The following is a 16924-nucleotide window of genomic DNA, read 5'->3' as shown; positions in this document are numbered from 1 at the left end:
TTTTGATCAGACCGAAAACATAAGAAACAAAATCATAAGTAGATGAATAGGATTATATCAAATGAAACTTCTTCTTCACAGAGTAGGAAACAATCAACAGAGTGTACTGGAAACTGAGGGAAAGAGAAAATGATTGCACACTATACATATGACAAAAGGTTAATATTCAGAATATATGAAATGTCTTCAAAGCATTCATGGAAAATACATGTTGTCTTTGAACTCCATTTTCCATGAATATTTTAAAGCCTACTTTTTGTATTGTAAGAATCTGAACTCAATAGCAGAAAATCAAACAATCTAATTAACAATGGGTAATATACCTAAGATATACATTTCTCAAAGAAGACATACAAGTGTCCAATAAGTATATGAGAAAATACTCAATGTTACTAATAAGCTTGGAAATAAAAACCAAAGCCACAATGTTATGTCACTCACACTAGCTGAAATAATTATTATAAAAAATGCAAAGTAAAAAAAGTGCTGACAAGGATGTAGAGAAAAGAAATTCTTTTTTTTTTTTTTTTTTTTTTTTAATTTTTTTTTTTTTTTTTGACAGGCAGAGTGGACAGTGAGAGAGAGAGACAGAGAGAGAAAGGTCTTCCTTTGCCGTTGGTTCACCCTCCAATGGCCGCCGCTGCAGCCGGCGCACCGCGCTGATCCTGGCAGGAGCCAGGAGCCAGGTGCTTTTCCTGGTCTCCCATGGGGTGCAGGGCCCAAGCACCTGGGCCATCCTCCACTGCACTCCCTGGCCATAGCAGAGAGCTGGCCTGGAAGAGGGGCAACCGGGACAGAATCCGGCGCCCCAACCGGGACTAGAACCCGGTGTGCCGGCGCCGCAAGGTGGAGGATTAGCCTATTGAGCCACGGCGCCGGCTCAAGAAATTCTTTATATACTGTTGATGAGAATATGTTTGTATAGTCATTATTGAAAAGAGCATGAAAGTTCCCCTAAGAAATAAAAAGATAATAAGCCAGTCCCAAAGGGACAAATATCATATTGTCTCCCTGATTAGTGACAACTAACCAAGCAGCAAAAAGGAAACCTGTTGAAGTGAAGTGGACACTATGAGAAACAGTGACTTGATCAGCCCTTGTCTTGACTGTTGATGAACAAATTAATACTTTATCCCTTTTAGTTTTTTTTGTTCTACTTAATACTATTGGTTGAACTATTTAATTAAAACACAACTATTCTTAGGTGTTGAAATTTAACTGAAAAGTGATCCCTGTTAAATATGAGTGGGAATTAGAGAGGGAAGAGATGTGCAATTCGGGACATGCTCAAGCTGACTTACCTCAAACGGTAGAGTTAGAAACATACCAGGGGATTCCAATTCAATCCCATCAAGGTGGCATGTACCAATGCCATCTCACTAGTCCAAGTGATCAGTTTCAGTTCACAATTGATCCTACTGATAGGTCTAAGAGTCAAAAGGATCACACAAACAAAACTAGTGTCTGCTAATACTAACTGATAGAATTAAAAAGGAGAGAATGATCCAACATGGGAAGCGGGATACACGGCAGACTCATAGAATGACAGATGTCCTAAACAGCACTCTGGCCTCAGAATCAGCCCTTAAGGCATTGGGATCTGGCTGAAGAGCCCATGAGAGTATTTTAGGCATGGAAAGCCAAGACACGCTGGCAAAACAAAAACAAAAACAAAAACAAAAACAAACACCTAAATGAAAGGTCTCTGTGAGTGAGATCCTAGTAGAAAGAATGGGCCATCAAAGAAGGAGGTACCTTTTTCTGAAGGGAGGAGCGAACTTCCACTTTGACTATGACCTTGTCTAAATAAGATCAGAGTCGGTGAACACAAAAGGCTTCCATAGCCTTGGCAACTCATGACTAGAGCCTAGGGAGATTACTGACACCATAAACAAGAGTGTCAATTTGTAAAGTCAACAACAGGAGTCACTGTGTACTCACTCCCCATGTAGGATCTCTGTCCTTAATGTGTTGTACAATGTGATATAATGCTATAACTAGTACTGAAACAATACTTTACACTTTGTGTTTCTATGTGGGTGCAAATTGTTGAAATCTTTGCTTAATATATACTAAGTTGATCTGTATATAAAGATAATTGAAAATGAATCTTGATGTGAATGGAATGGGAGAGAGAGCGGGGGATGAGAGGGTTGCAGGTGGAAAGAAAGTTATTGGGGAGGGGAAAGCCACTGTAATCCAAAAGCTGTACTTCAGAAATTTATATTTATTAAATAAAAGTTAAAAAAAGAAATAAAATACAACAGTGTGATCCATCAATCTTATTACTGGGGGTATATCCAAAGAAAATTAAATTAGCATGTTAAAAAGACATCTGCACTTGCATATTTATTGCCATACTATTCACCATAGTCAAGAAATGGAAACAAAATAAAAGTGCATTAACTGGGGAATGGTTAACGAAAATGTGGCACATATATACAGTATAACACTTTTCAGCCATAAAGAAATGATTAAATCTTGTGATTTGCGACAACATGGATAGAACTGGAAGTTATTATATTAAATGAAATTAGCCAAGCACAAAAATACTATGCCTCATGATCTCACTCATATAGGGAATATAGAAAATTTGATTTCATTGAAAATGAGAATAGAATAATAGCTACTAGAGGCTGGGGAAAGTAGAGGGGAAGGAGAAAAGGGGAAAAGGTTCCTCAGTGGATGTTAAGTTACAGTTAATTGGAGAAATATATTCTGATATTGCACTGCACACTGGAATGACTATAGATAGCAAAAATATACAATCTGGAAAAAGCTACAAGAAAAGAGTTGGAATGTTTAACACTGAAGAAAGTGAAAATTCTTGAGGGGATAGATAAGCTAACTCTGATTTGAACATTACAGAATATATGCATGCATTCAACATTACATTGTACAGTTACCATACAGGTACAGTTTTTATGTGTCAATTAAAAAAAAGTTTAAAAAGCTTTAAATAAGGGGGATAACTACAAGCAAAAGTTTCTGAACAAAGGTTTGGGGACAGAAATGTATCTGATGATTCAAAGAACTATCTATATGATATTTTTCTATATAATTGATCAATATGACATTAATATTAGATGTGTTCTATTGAATCCCACTGATAAATGAATCATTAACCCTGTTCACACTGTTGTTCAATCTCACTTTCTCCCTTGTGTCCCTACAGTTTCATTAGAATATTTTAGTTAACTATTAGTTTTTACATTTTTTTGATTCTACAAATAGCATTCACAGTAACTAATTGTCAGTAACCACACTTTTCTCAAATTAAAAGCTACCTCATTCTGTATTTGCCTTCATTGCAATCCAAATGTGGCTAGTATTTTCCCACACACTTAAAAGTTTCTAAGTAGTGCCATCAGTAATGTTTATCATTTACTGTTTATAGACTTTTCTATATTTCATATTCAGTGATACTTTTGGTCTTTTTGTACTTTTTAGTGCCATTCTGGAATTCCCCTTGCCAATCACTTATGTTTAATCTTTTATTACCTGGATCTAATGTCTTTTTCTTGGCATTTAATCTTTCTGGACTATTTCCTTTCTTGGGTCATCTTTTTACCTTCGTGAAATTACCCTTCATTATATGTTATTTACTTTTTGTGTTGAGTTTCCTGTCCCTTGCAACCCAAAGCATCTGATACTGATTTTTCTTTATCCATTTATCAGTTGATGGATACCTGGGTTGATTCCATTTAGGCTATTGTGAAGACTCTGTAATGGATAGGGAGTGAAGGAATCTCAGATGCTGATTTCATTTTCAACAGATAAATATCTTGAAGAGGGAAAACTAGGTTATATGGTATCTATTTCTACTTTTTTAAGGAAAGTGCATTCTGTTTATACTACAGCTGTATTGATATGTAAGTTTCCTTTTCTCTACAGCTTTGACAATATTCATTTTTTTATCTTTTTGAAAACAGCCACTCTATCTGGAATAAGATGATATATCATGGTGGTTTTGATTTTAATTTCTCTGATGGCTAACAACATTGGGTATTTTTTCATATATTTGTGCCAATTTCATTTCTTCTGAGAAATGTCTATTCAGAATTTTGCCCATTTCTTAACTGAAATTTTTTGTGTCATTCTTGAAATTTTTTTGAGTTCCTGGTGCATTCTAGATACTAATCCATTGTCAGATGCATATTTTATTCATTCTAATGATTGTTTATTTTATTGCACAGAAGTTCCTTAGTTGTATATACAATTCCATTAGTCTCATTTTGCTTTCATTGTCTGTGATTTTTGGATGCTATCCAAAAAATTATTGCTTATGCCTATGTCTTAGGGTACTTCTCCTATGCTTTATTCTGTTAGTTTCATAGTTTTATGTCTTACATTTAGGTCTTTGAGCCATATAGTTTATAAGATAGGATTCATGTTACAAACTTCTACATGTAGAATCTAAGTTTTCTAACACCATTTATCGAAGACTGACCTTTATCCAGGAAATATTTTTAGCACTGTTGTCAAAATAAGTTGGTTGTAGATAGGTGAAAGGATTTATTTCTGGGATTTCTATTCCATCCCATTGGTTTATGTGAATATTTTTATGCCAATAACATGTAGTTTTGGTTATAATAGCCTTGTAATATATCTTAAAATATGATATTTATGATATTTACATTTTTGGCTATGTTTTTATTGTTAAAGATTAGTTTGGTTCATGGATCTGTTCTGATTCCATATGAATTTTAGGATTTATTTTTCTAATTCTGTAAAAAAACATTGTCAGTATTTTGATGGGGATTGCATCAAATCTGTAAATTTCTTTGGGTATTATGGATATTTTGATAAAATTAATTCTTCAAACTCAAGAAAACCAGGAATATTTTTTCACTTTTTGTGTGTTTTCTTCAATTTATTTCATTAGTGTTTTGTAATTTTCACCACAGAGGTCTTTCACATCCTTGATTAAATTTATTTGAAGGTATTTGAGATTTTTGTAGCTATTGCCAATGGGATTGCTCTTGTAATTTCATTCTTAGAAAAAGTCATTTTTGATATATAAAAACGCTACTGGTTTTGTGTGTTGATTTTGTATCTTACCTTTTTTCCTATATTTGTTGACCAGTTCTAGGAGTCTAATGGTAGAGTCTTTCAATTTCTGTATATGTAGAATCACATCATACAAATAAAGGAAAAATGATTTGCCTTCATCCTTTATGATTTGTATGAATTTATTTCTTTCTGATGCCTATTTACTCTGGCTAAAATTCTAGTATTATATTAAATAAGCATAGTCAGGATAGACACCCATATTTTTGTCCAGATCTTAGAGGAAATGCTGCAAGTTATTCCTCATTCAATATGATGTTGGCTGCATGGGCTTGTCATATGTTGAGTGTTGAGAAAAGTATTTGTTCAATATTCTTTTCATGAATGGATATTGAATTTTACTGAATACTTCTCTGCATCTATATTGAGATGATTTTCTGATTTTTATCTTTCATTCTATGTGATATATTACATTTATTGATTCCTATATGTTGAACCATCCCGGCATCTCTGAGATAAATTGCACTTGGTAATGATGAATAATATTTTAGATGTGATGTTGAATACAATTTGCTAGTATTTTGAGGGTTTTGCATTTATAATCTTCAGGTATATTGTTCTGTAGTTTTGTTTCATTGTTGTGTCCTTGTCTGGTTTGGTATCAAGGTAATGTTGGCCCCATAGAATGATTTTGGAAGGGATCCCTCTTGCTTAAACTTTGAGATCCACAAATTTTTCTTCCTAAATGTAATTACTTTTTTTTGTTTTGCTGGGTTAATGAAGACAGTGAGGAATATTGTGCAGTGTACCAGGTCATACCCAGAGCCTATAACCCACCTATAGCATGTGAAGATCCTAGGCTCACTTTACTGTGAGCTACCTGCCACTGAGTTGGAATTACAGCTTAACTCCACTGCAATTAATCTTAGGTGATGCGGGCTGAAATATAAAATTCCTATTGCTTGGGGTTATTAGTCTTCATTTGTGATTGTGACTGTTCCAGGAGCTATATGCACATACTCTACCCTGCAGACTAAGACTATGTATATTGACCCAATGATGGCTTCACCAGCTCCACAACATAGTCCTTTGCAAATTTTGGTCCCCTAGATGTCAGTGGCTGGGGTCTTGCTCCTTGTTGGCTACCTATGGATGGCAGAGGGGTGGTGAAGGCATTCACTTGTCCACTCAGGTTGACACTATGCTAAGTAACACCTCGGTCTTATAGTCACCAGAACCTACACAATTTCGGGGTATACATCTGGCTGGTGGAGTTACAGGCAAAATGAGTCTGTTCCACTTGGGTGTAGATAACTATGTGATGCTCAGGAAGATCTAGAAACTGCATCTGTGTGCCCTGGCTGAGGGATAGAAGCGTATGGGTTTATCTGGTGCTAGGTCTCACTGTGGCAGGCCCAGAACTGGTAGTCTGAAATTTACTTTCTAACCCCAGTTTCCAGTGGCTGGATTCTTTTTTTTTTTTCTTTTTTTCTTTTTTTTTTTTTTTGACAGGCAGAGTGGACAGTGAGAGAGAGAGACAGAGAGAAAGGTCTTCCTTTGCCGTTGGTTCACCCTCCAATGGCCGCCACGGCCAGCGCGCTGCGGCCGGCGCACCGCGCTGATCTGAAGGCAGGAGCCAGGAGCCAGGTGCTTTTCCTGGTCTCCCATGGGGTGCAGGGCCCAAGCACTTGGGCCATCCTCCACTGCACTCCCTGGCCACAGCAGAGGGCTGGCCTGGAAGAGGGGCAACCGGGACAGAATCCGGCGCCCCAACCGGGACTAGAACCCGGTGTGCCGGCGCCGCAAGGTGGAGGATTAGCCTACTGAGCTACGGCACCGGCCCAGTGGCTGGATTCTTATTCTGTGTGTGCTAGGTAGAGGTTGGGGTGGTATAGTGGATTCAATCTAGTTCTGAAAATGAGTTTCAAGTCTAAAGTCTGGGCTTTATTCCCTCTTTTTCCCCCAAGTGGGAGGTATATTCCTACATTGGATAGATCCCTGGAGAAGGGATGAAATGACGTATCTTTCCTTCCTGCCTTATTCAATGTGCCATTTTAAAAAATATTATACCTAGGTACCCTGATATTCCATCTGGTTTCCTCAACTCTTGTGCAGATAACTTGGTACATGAGTAGCTATTTAAATTAGTGTCCCTTGCAGTAACAATTGCAGAGCAGCTTACTCAGCCATCATTTTGCTTCACCTCCCTCATGTTAATTTCTGAATGATATTTTTGCTGGGTACAGAATTCTAGGTTATCAGTTCTACTCTATTAACAATGAAAAATACATCTTTTTCTTCTGATTTCCATGGTCACTGATGAGAAATGTGTTTTCTTTCAAAGTTTGCTCCTATATAAATAATCAATCATTTTTTTTCTGCCTGCTTTCAAGATATTTTCTTTGTCCTTAACAGTCAATAATTTGTCTATGTTGAGTCTGGAATTGATATCTTTATATTTATCATTTTGAGGTTTTCATAGCTTCTTTTATCTAAGTTTATATTTTTCTCCCAAAGTTTTAATTTATCAGGTGTTGTTTCTTTGAATACTTTTTAAGCCTCACTCTCTTTCTTATAAAAGATATTTTGTATGTTCTGGTGTAATCACATATGGATCTGTTTTTATAACTGTTTTAAAATCCTTGTCATCTATTTCCAATGTCTGTATTGTCTTGGTGATGGTGTCTGTTCATTATCCTTTGTTCGACAAGTTGAGATTTTCTGGTTTTTAATATAATAAGAGAGACTTTTATTCTGTCCTGAGTATCTTGTACATCATGTTGTGAACTCTGGATCTCAATCTTCTTTTTTGGCAAGGAGTCATTCCACTTAGAGTAGAGTAGTAGGCTGGTAGGAGTGAAAGCTCAGTTCCCCACTGTAGGTCCCACTGATGATGACATGGAGAGAAAAATCAAAATGTCATCTATAGAATCCTCTTATACCACCTCATATTACCTCTTTGCTACCATGAATGCAGAGAAGTCCAGCTTTCCGTTTGTCAATTAAGCAAGGGGACATGGAAGTCTAATTTGTCCTACTTTGCTGTCATTGGGTTAGGTTGGTTCTACAGGGCAAGGGACTATCTTTCTTTTGCTGTTACCCTGGATAAGGATGAGTATTATTAAACATATTTTTCTACTTCTATACTGATTCTGTGTGTGTGTGTGTGTGTGTGTGCCTTTGGTGAGAGGATGCAGGATTTTTACTGGATTTTTTTTCCTTATCTGTGCCCGCTGGCCATTCTGTGTTTCAGATTACTTCAGTGCCCTACCCAGGATATATGAAAGGCAAAATAAAGAACCAAGGACCTCATTATGTTTCTGTTCTTCAACTGCTGAGATCCCTAGATAGCCTACTTTTAATTTTGATTTTGGTGTTTCTGTTAATGCATTGTATTATTCCTAGAACTTTTTAATTTCATGAGGTAAGACTAGCAAATTATAGGACTTTTCCATTTAAGCCACAGCTAGAAGTCCTGATATTCATCTTTATGTTTATTTTATAATATTATATTCCACTCAGTTAACATGGTATATTAACATGAATTGCATCATTCACACATCTATTTGTTTCTCCATTTTCCTTAAATCTATGTGCCCATTTATTCTTCCTACATGGCGACTTTTTAAGCAAAATAAATTTAGCATGTGTTAAATGGGTGTACGGTATTATTCTGGAAGCTCCTGAGGCATGAAATGTAAACCATGACTACTCAGACTAATTAGGCCCTAGTGAAGTCCACACTTTATTGTAGGAGATATCGTGTAATTATGTTCCATTTGGGAGACAAATTATTATTGGATTTGTTTGTGTGCATACTATCAGTTTATAGTGAGCAAAAACCTTTTTTAAAGGCAAAGTTTGTTTACACAGTGTAAATATATGTGGCGCAAATGATTGATGTAAAACGTTCAAACACCTCCTCACCCACTAGTTTTTGGTGGTTATACAGATGCACATAAATCATCTCTTAGTATCAGGATGCCCATGAGAGTCACCCCTGCAGCAACCACTGCCTCAAGCCCTGGCAGTACGCTATGCAGTTCTTTGACGGCTTGAAACACCATGAGGATTGCCATCCTTAAACATTATTCACAATGGGACCTCTCTACATTTGATCCTTGCTAATAATATTTCATTTTCTTCATGAGCAGATTTTCTTTTGTAGTTTTGGTGTCTCCTAAAGCATGGCGCATAGAAAGATTACCTTGCTTACTGTACTCCAGTGGCAGCTGCCACCAGTCACAGATAATTACAATCTCTCAGGTCAGATATACCAAGCCAACCGGAGTGTCATAAATTGCATGTGTGAATTTCTCAGGGGCCCCTGGCTATTTCTGCAGCAGTGCCAAAAATAAAGCTCCTAACTCTTTTCATACAACTGTCTTGCTTCTCTGAATCAAAGTCTCAATTGCTTGCTCTTTTATTCTCCTGGATATCTCCCTTTGCTATTCTTTTCAGCTGTCTCCTCTAGTCTCTGCCGGCTTAGTAGCAGCTTTCATTTTTTTTTTTCTGACTGGTGGTACTGCATATATGATATGTGCACACATGCCATGGAAATAGGTGTCTTTTAAATGTGGTCTCACAGTTATGCTGTTAACACACACATGCACATACACGATTTTCCTCCGTAGATGTTTTTTGTACCTTATGTGATGTACCTGATGTGTTCTGAGGAGGTGTAGTTTCTGAAGGTGGTCCTGAAAAATGCTCTATGGTGGGGGACTGCCGTGGTGGTGCAGCAGGTAAAGCTGCTGCCTGATAGCTCCACCTATTGGGACGCCAGTTCAACCCAGCTGCTGCACTTCTGATCCAGCTTCCTGCTGATTGCTTGGGAAGGCAGCAGAGGATGGGCCAAGTACTTGGGCCCCTGCAATCTTGTGGGAGAGTCAGCAGAAGCTTCTGGCTCCTGGCTTTGGACTGGCCCAGCCTCAGCTATTGTTTCCACATGGAGAGTGAACCAGTAGATGGAGGATCTCTCTCTGTGTCTCTCTCTCCTCTCTCTGCAAGCTCTGCCTTTCAAATGAATAATCTTTAAGAAAAATAAAATCAGATCTATGGTAAAATGTGTACTATTGCAACCGCTTGTTGTAGATTAACAAGGCATTTTATTACTATTAAAATTATATGACCAAAGAAAACTTTAGTTAACCCTGTGTTTTTTAAAGTCAGAAAACATTTTTTATAACACTCAGAAAAACTTTTCATTAAAATACTATTTGTGTACAATGTAATGCACTGATCTCAAGTTTACAGTTTGTTTTGCTTTCACAAATGCAAGCACTTATGTGATTCACACCCCACATCAAGGTATGAAACATTTCATCACTTAAAAATGCTCCCCTGAGTCCATTTCTATCCAATCTTTGTAAGTTCTCTCTCTCTCTCTTTTTTTTTTTTTTTTTTTTTTTTTTTTTTGGACAGGCAGAGTGGACAGTGAGAGAGAGAGACAGAGAGAAAGGTCTTCCTTTTCCGTTGGTTCACCCTCCAATGGCCACTGCGGCCGGCGCCCCGCGCCGATCCGAAGCCAGGAGCCAGATGCTTCTCCTGGTCTCCCATGCGGGTGCAGGGCCCAGGCACTTGGGCCATCCTCCACTGCACTCCCTGGCCACAGCAGAGAGCTGGACTGGAAGAGGAGCAACTGGGACAGAATCCGGCACTCCAACCGGGACTAGAACCCAGTGTGTCGGCACTGCAGGCAGAGGATTAGCCTATTGAGCCACAGCACCGGCCAAATCTTTGTAAGTTCCGATGAGACTACCAATCTATGTTCTGTCACTGTAGACTGTTTTCCCTTTTCCATATAAATGGACGCATACAATTATACTCTTCTGTGTAGCTTCTTTCCCTCAGCATATTATTTTTGAGATTAACTCATGTTGTTAGATTCTGTAGTGTAATCCTATTTTTGAGTAATCTTTAATAGTTTGTTATTTTTTTTCTCTTGATGGGCACAACATTGTTTCCACTTTTGGTGATTATGCATATTTTTGTTGTGAGTATTCTTGTCTTACTTTCTGCAGACAAGCTCTTTACTTTTTCAAGAATCTTTATAAGTGGATTTGATTAGTCATGGCATAAGTATATGTTTAACTTTTTACAAAATTGTAAATATGCTATCCAACTTGGTTGCAACATTTCACACTCTCACAAAGTATATGAAGATTGCTGATGACAAAGTTTTTGTTAAACATTTAGTGACAGACTGAGACATACAGTATGAAAAACTGGTGTCAATATTATAGAAATCAGTATAATCAAAAGAAATGAGAACAATAGGAGTCTACTTTTCTAAAGATCTGATTCAGAGAAATTTCTTTATATGTCTGGAGATTGTTCTGTTCATGACTCAGTTTTCTTAAGGTGTAATTGATTTAAGATATTTTGCAGATATTTAAGATATTTTGTTATTTTTCTATAGTGTCCTAATAATTTCACTGCAAAGTATCCAACAATTAAATTAGTTCAGAATCTCTTATTCAGTTTATTCCTGTATAATACAATTAGTATTTAGCCCAGAAATTAATAATTTACTTCTACATTATACTAACAGTTATTGAATGATAATAAGAGATTGCACATCAAAATTAAAAAAAAATTTCTTTTCAGTTCTGTAAATTGAAACTCCAAGATGTTCTTACAACAAAACTTGAGTTTTAAATATCCAAATCTAGACTATATATATACAACTTGGAAAATAATTTTTCAGGGAGTTCTTTTGAATCATTTTAAAAATAAGTGTTAATCAGAAGAATCAGAAGATCATTTATCTATAATAAATAGTAGCATGCTTAAGTTTTGGAAGAATGTTCACTCAGAATAAAATATAGGTAGGAAGACAGTTTTACTTTTTTTCAGTTAGCAGAATGAGAATATGATAAGCTCAACTATGCAATACTCATATCTGCTTTGCTTGACTACTGGAATCTTCTAAACATATTTTTCATTTTTTAAAAACATTATTGATTATTGACATATTAATTAAAGGCTGAAAGTCAAAGACACAGAGAGAGACATAGAGAGAGAGACAATGAGACCTTCCAACTGCTGGTTCACTCGCCAATTGCTTGCAACAGTTGAGTCTCACCAGAGAGAAGCCAGGAGGTTCAGAACAAATCTGGGTTTTCCATGTGGGTGGCAGGGATCCAAATACTTGAGCCATAACTACCTGGCTCCATGGTACACATTAACAAGAAGCTGGAATCAGTTGGGATATGAACTCAGGCATTCTGGTATGGAATTCGGATGTCCCAAGTGAGTTCTTAAACGGTGCACCAAACACCTACCTATTATGACATTTTCTGTTCCTAAGTACGTATGATAATGGATTGAGGAAAGATTTCAAAAGCATTTAGCCAAAACTTCTACTTGATGCTCAAGTTGCCTCAAAATCATCTTCTTTAGTTGTTTATGTTCAGCAACAGAAGAATTTGATTTGGGACAGGTGGAGAAAATTGCTTACTCGTACATGAGAATTAATGGATTGGAGATGAGTTTTGCCATCTTTTCTCACTTATTTCTCACTTATTTCAATCACGCTTGCTTTATTACTGCAAGACAAAAGTGAACCTGGAAAGTGTGTATAATAACCAAATGTACTTACCCTGCCTGATTCTGAAGCTCATAAGGAGGTTCGCTGATTTCCACAGAAGTGAAAAGTCCAGCGGTAAAACACCATGGTCCCTGCACCTAACACAGATCACATTGCCACAGCCACTCCAGATGTATTTGTGTATTACTTTAATTTTAGTTTCATCAGTTTCCTTTCATTACACAGTTGATTACAACTCTCTCTCCAACTCTTTATTACTGCATCAGACAGTTATTGCTACTATTCTAATACATTGTTCTTTGAATTTTTCATTCTGAAAGCATTTTCTCCGTGGAAAGAACAAACGCTCATTTTAGAAATCATGATTTTGATCTATTCTCACCAACCCAAACTAATAATACCCCATATAAATGCAGTTTCTTTTTTAACTAAGCCTTATTTTAAAGAAAGTGATGTGAGTGTCAGTGAGTAGGAGGCTGTCTGACTGAAAACAACTGCAAATTCCTCCCATAGTGTTTTTGTTCATATAAGTCAGAATTTCTCTTTCTTTGTATACTACACACTGCTAATATTTTCATGAGCTTTTTATTTCCCTGCAAAATTTGAATTGCTTTGTAAAGGACAGAGGATGACAAAAAAAAAGTTTGTAAGCAGAAGTGAGAGGTTACAGGTGTCTGTTCGTTCCAGTTGGGCTTTGATTCTATAATGTGGATGGTGGCATACTCAAATCCCATGGGATCATGTGCCACCAGTCTTTTAGGTGTGTGGTAGGCAGAATTCTTAGGTGCCCATTGAGAGTGGAGCTGCCTGGCTGTGTATGTGCTGTGTATTCCAAGGGATGTGATTACAATTCATTTCATTCTGGTAATTAGGTTGTATGACATGCCAGGTTTACTTTAAGAGAGGGAAATTATCCCAACCACAATCAAGCTAAAAGTGCTTTCATCTGTCCAAACTCAGCAGATTGTACACATTAACTGTATTCAGTTCTTTGTATAACAATTATACCTCACTAACGCTATTAAAAATGGAGAGAAAAAAGAAATTTTATCCTGGTATTTCCATTTAATCACATAAATCCATTTTTATTTTTTTCTTTTTTAAAATTTTATTTAAGTTATATAAGTTCCATGTATTTCATATTTGCAGATTTAGGAACATAGTGATACTTCCTACCCAGCACCCTTCTTCCCCCCAAATGCCAACCCTCTTCCTCTTATCTCTCCTATTAACACTCAGTTTTGACAAAGATATATTTTTCAGCCTACTTCATTTTCATATAGTTAGCCCTACACTAAGTAAAAGAGTTCAACAGCTAGTATGAAGAAAAAAAAAAAACCCACACTGTTCCTCAGCAGAAGAGACAAGGGCTGTAAACAATCATCAAATCTCAAAATGTCCATTTCATTCCTAAACATTAAATTGTAGGGAACATCTCCAGCTGCCCACAGAAGAGAAAGGCATTCTGGCTGACCAGGAGGAGAACAAAGATCCATTTGAGAATGGTCTTTGGATGTCACATGGCATTACACTGTGAACAGCATCTGGGGAATAGTGGTCCCCAGCTAACAGCCAGTGGGAAAATGAAGACCCCAGTCTCCAAACTGCAAGGAAATGGACTTTGCCAGTAACCAGTGAGCTTGGAAGAAGGATGTTGGACCCAGATGGCAGCCCTGTATGACTCTTTAATTTTATCTCTTTGGGGCCCTGAGAATAGAGCCACATCATGACCAGGCTACTGACCAACAGAGCTGTGAGAAACATTTGTGTTGCTAATATAAAACTAGTACAGTGAGGCAATTAAGAGGAGTTGGTTCATTAATCAAAACAATTATTTAAAGCAGAATCAAAGTGATACAGATTGATTTGAAAATTTTAAAATAAAATACATAAATTTTAATTTCTTTGTTGGAGGACACATGAATTCTACAATTGAATCTACAGTTTTTTCACACAGTGGATTTGTATAATTCTACTGCTACATCTTCTCATTTTGCATTTTTTAAATTGCAAAAAAGATCTTAAATGTAGTTGTGTAACAATCTAATTTAAGAAACACTTTACATGTGGTTTCCCCCAAACCTATTTTTCCCAGTTGTTTGGATCACACATGATTCCACCATAAACATTTAAAAATTAACCTGTATAAGTATTACAAAAGCATTCAATTTAATTTGCATCAATCCAACAACACTTTTCTACTATGATTTTAGCATAATGAGATTGCTTTTTCTAATAATATTTAAGCCTGGCATAAATACATTTGAAAACAAGCACAATTGGCTTAATAGAATTAATTTGTGCATTTAACTTAGTGGAAGTACATATGTATAGGCATCCTGACATATTGACCAAGTGTACAATGCACTGTGGTTCTCAGTAAGAAGGATTGATAAATGTCACCCAGTCAGCCTGGAAAATAAGTAAAGTGGAGGTGGTTTGCAAGGCTGTATGTTCAACACACATACACATGCACATAATTATCAGTAAAGTTTTTATTGCTTTATGAGTATTCTCTAAAGTTAGATAATAATAGCATCTCATAGGGACGCTATTATTTAATGTTTAGTGTTTATTATTCAGTGTTTAGTTTCAGAGGCTTCGTATCATTTAACTATGATTGCAAAGAATACTTTGTAGGTAGTTTGATAACTTCTTGAGAATCAAGTGAATATTCATTTTCACATGCTCATATTTCAAGCATAAGCAGATACAATATTGAATTAAATTCTCTGGCTCTGTGGCTTTGACCAACTTACTCGATTTTGCGTAAACTTATTAATTCCTCTCTCAAACAGGGCAATAGAATCCCAAGGATTGTTGTGGGGTGAATGAGGTAGCTTGAAAAGTGTCTGCCGTATATTTGCTGTTCAGCAAATATTACTTCTTTTTGAGTTTGGTTTCAGTATTGTGGTAGAATTATCCTTAAACATTCCATTTCAAAGTGAGCACTGTGGCTACTTGTAATTATAAATATTTCCTTACATTAAAGTATGATAACTTGCTGGAGGAACATGAAAAACTGCTCATGAGTAGCATTAGACATTGTCTTTAAGAATTGAGAATCTGGGATCAGAGCTGTGGTATAGTGAGTTAAAGCCCCAGCCTGCAGCACCAGCATCCCATACTGGATGAGTATGAGTTTGAGTCCTGGATGCTGTACTTCCAATCCAGCTCCCAGCTAATGCACCGGGGAAAGCAGTGGAGGATGGCAAAAGTCCTTGAGTCTCTGCACCCTCATGGGGACCTGGAAGAAGCTCCTGGCTCTTGGCCTTGGATCAGCTCAGATCTGGCCATTACAGCCATTTGGAGAGTAAACCAGCAGATGGAAGGTTCTCTCTCTCTTTCTCTCGCCCTCTCCCTCTTCCTCTCTCTCTCTCTCTCTCTGTAACTCTGTCTTTCAAATAAAATAAATCTTAAAAAAAAGAATTGACAATCTATCCCTAGATTTAATATCAACAAATTCACACCCATCTTATTCCTAATGTTATAATGAAATTGATAAAAATGTTTTCAATTTTCCTATCCAAATATAGTAACTGTTTCTATATTATCTGTCCCATTTGACTCCTCATTCCCTTACAAAATGATAGTTTTTGTAATTAAAGGAAATATTACAGGCAGGTATTTGAATCTGCAACTTGTCACCACTTGGGCCACTCTTATCCCACTTCAGACTGCCTGGTTCAAGTTCTAGCTACACTACTTGCTATCCAACTTGCTACTAATGCACATCTTGTGAGGCAGAAGTAATGACTCAAGTACTTGAACCCTAACCACTTACCTGAGAGAATCAGACAGAGTTCCAGGCTCCTGGCTTTTGCCTGGCTGTTGCAGGACACTGGGGAGAGAACCAAAGGGTTCTCTGTCTCTCTGCTTTCCAAATAAAATGAAAAAAAAAATGGTAAACATGTCTTTCCTCTAACTTCCCATTCATATATGGTACTATGTTAAAGGTATCTGCTGGTGAAGAATGTATACATGAACTAGGTATTATTTCTGTTGCTATTGCCTATAATAAGAGTGGCTCTCACCCCTATTTCAAGGCATCACCCTTCCTGCCAGGCTTAGAATATATGCATCTAAAATGCACTTACATGTGAGATGAAAAGCTTGCTTCTTGCTGACACGGATTTGAAATCTGACAGACAACATGTTTCGTCTTGGAAGGAATTAGAGTGTATGTGTTGGCATTAGACAGAGCTGATTTAAGGAAAAGAGAGGGTATTTAAAGATTCTTTCTTCACCCATTGGGAAGCAATGTGGTGATGTTCCAGGACTGAGAAAATAGGCACTTCTCAGGAAAGTAGAAAAGATGATGTTAATTAAGTGTAAAAGAATTGGGAAGTGAAGAAAAAAAGA

Source organism: Oryctolagus cuniculus, chromosome 4, assembly GCF_051225735.1.
Source record: "Oryctolagus cuniculus isolate XC-2025 breed Fujian yellow rabbit chromosome 4, ASM5122573v1, whole genome shotgun sequence".
In the NCBI taxonomy this organism is placed as follows: Eukaryota; Metazoa; Chordata; class Mammalia; order Lagomorpha; family Leporidae; genus Oryctolagus; species Oryctolagus cuniculus.
This window is presented reverse-complemented; position numbering follows the sequence as displayed.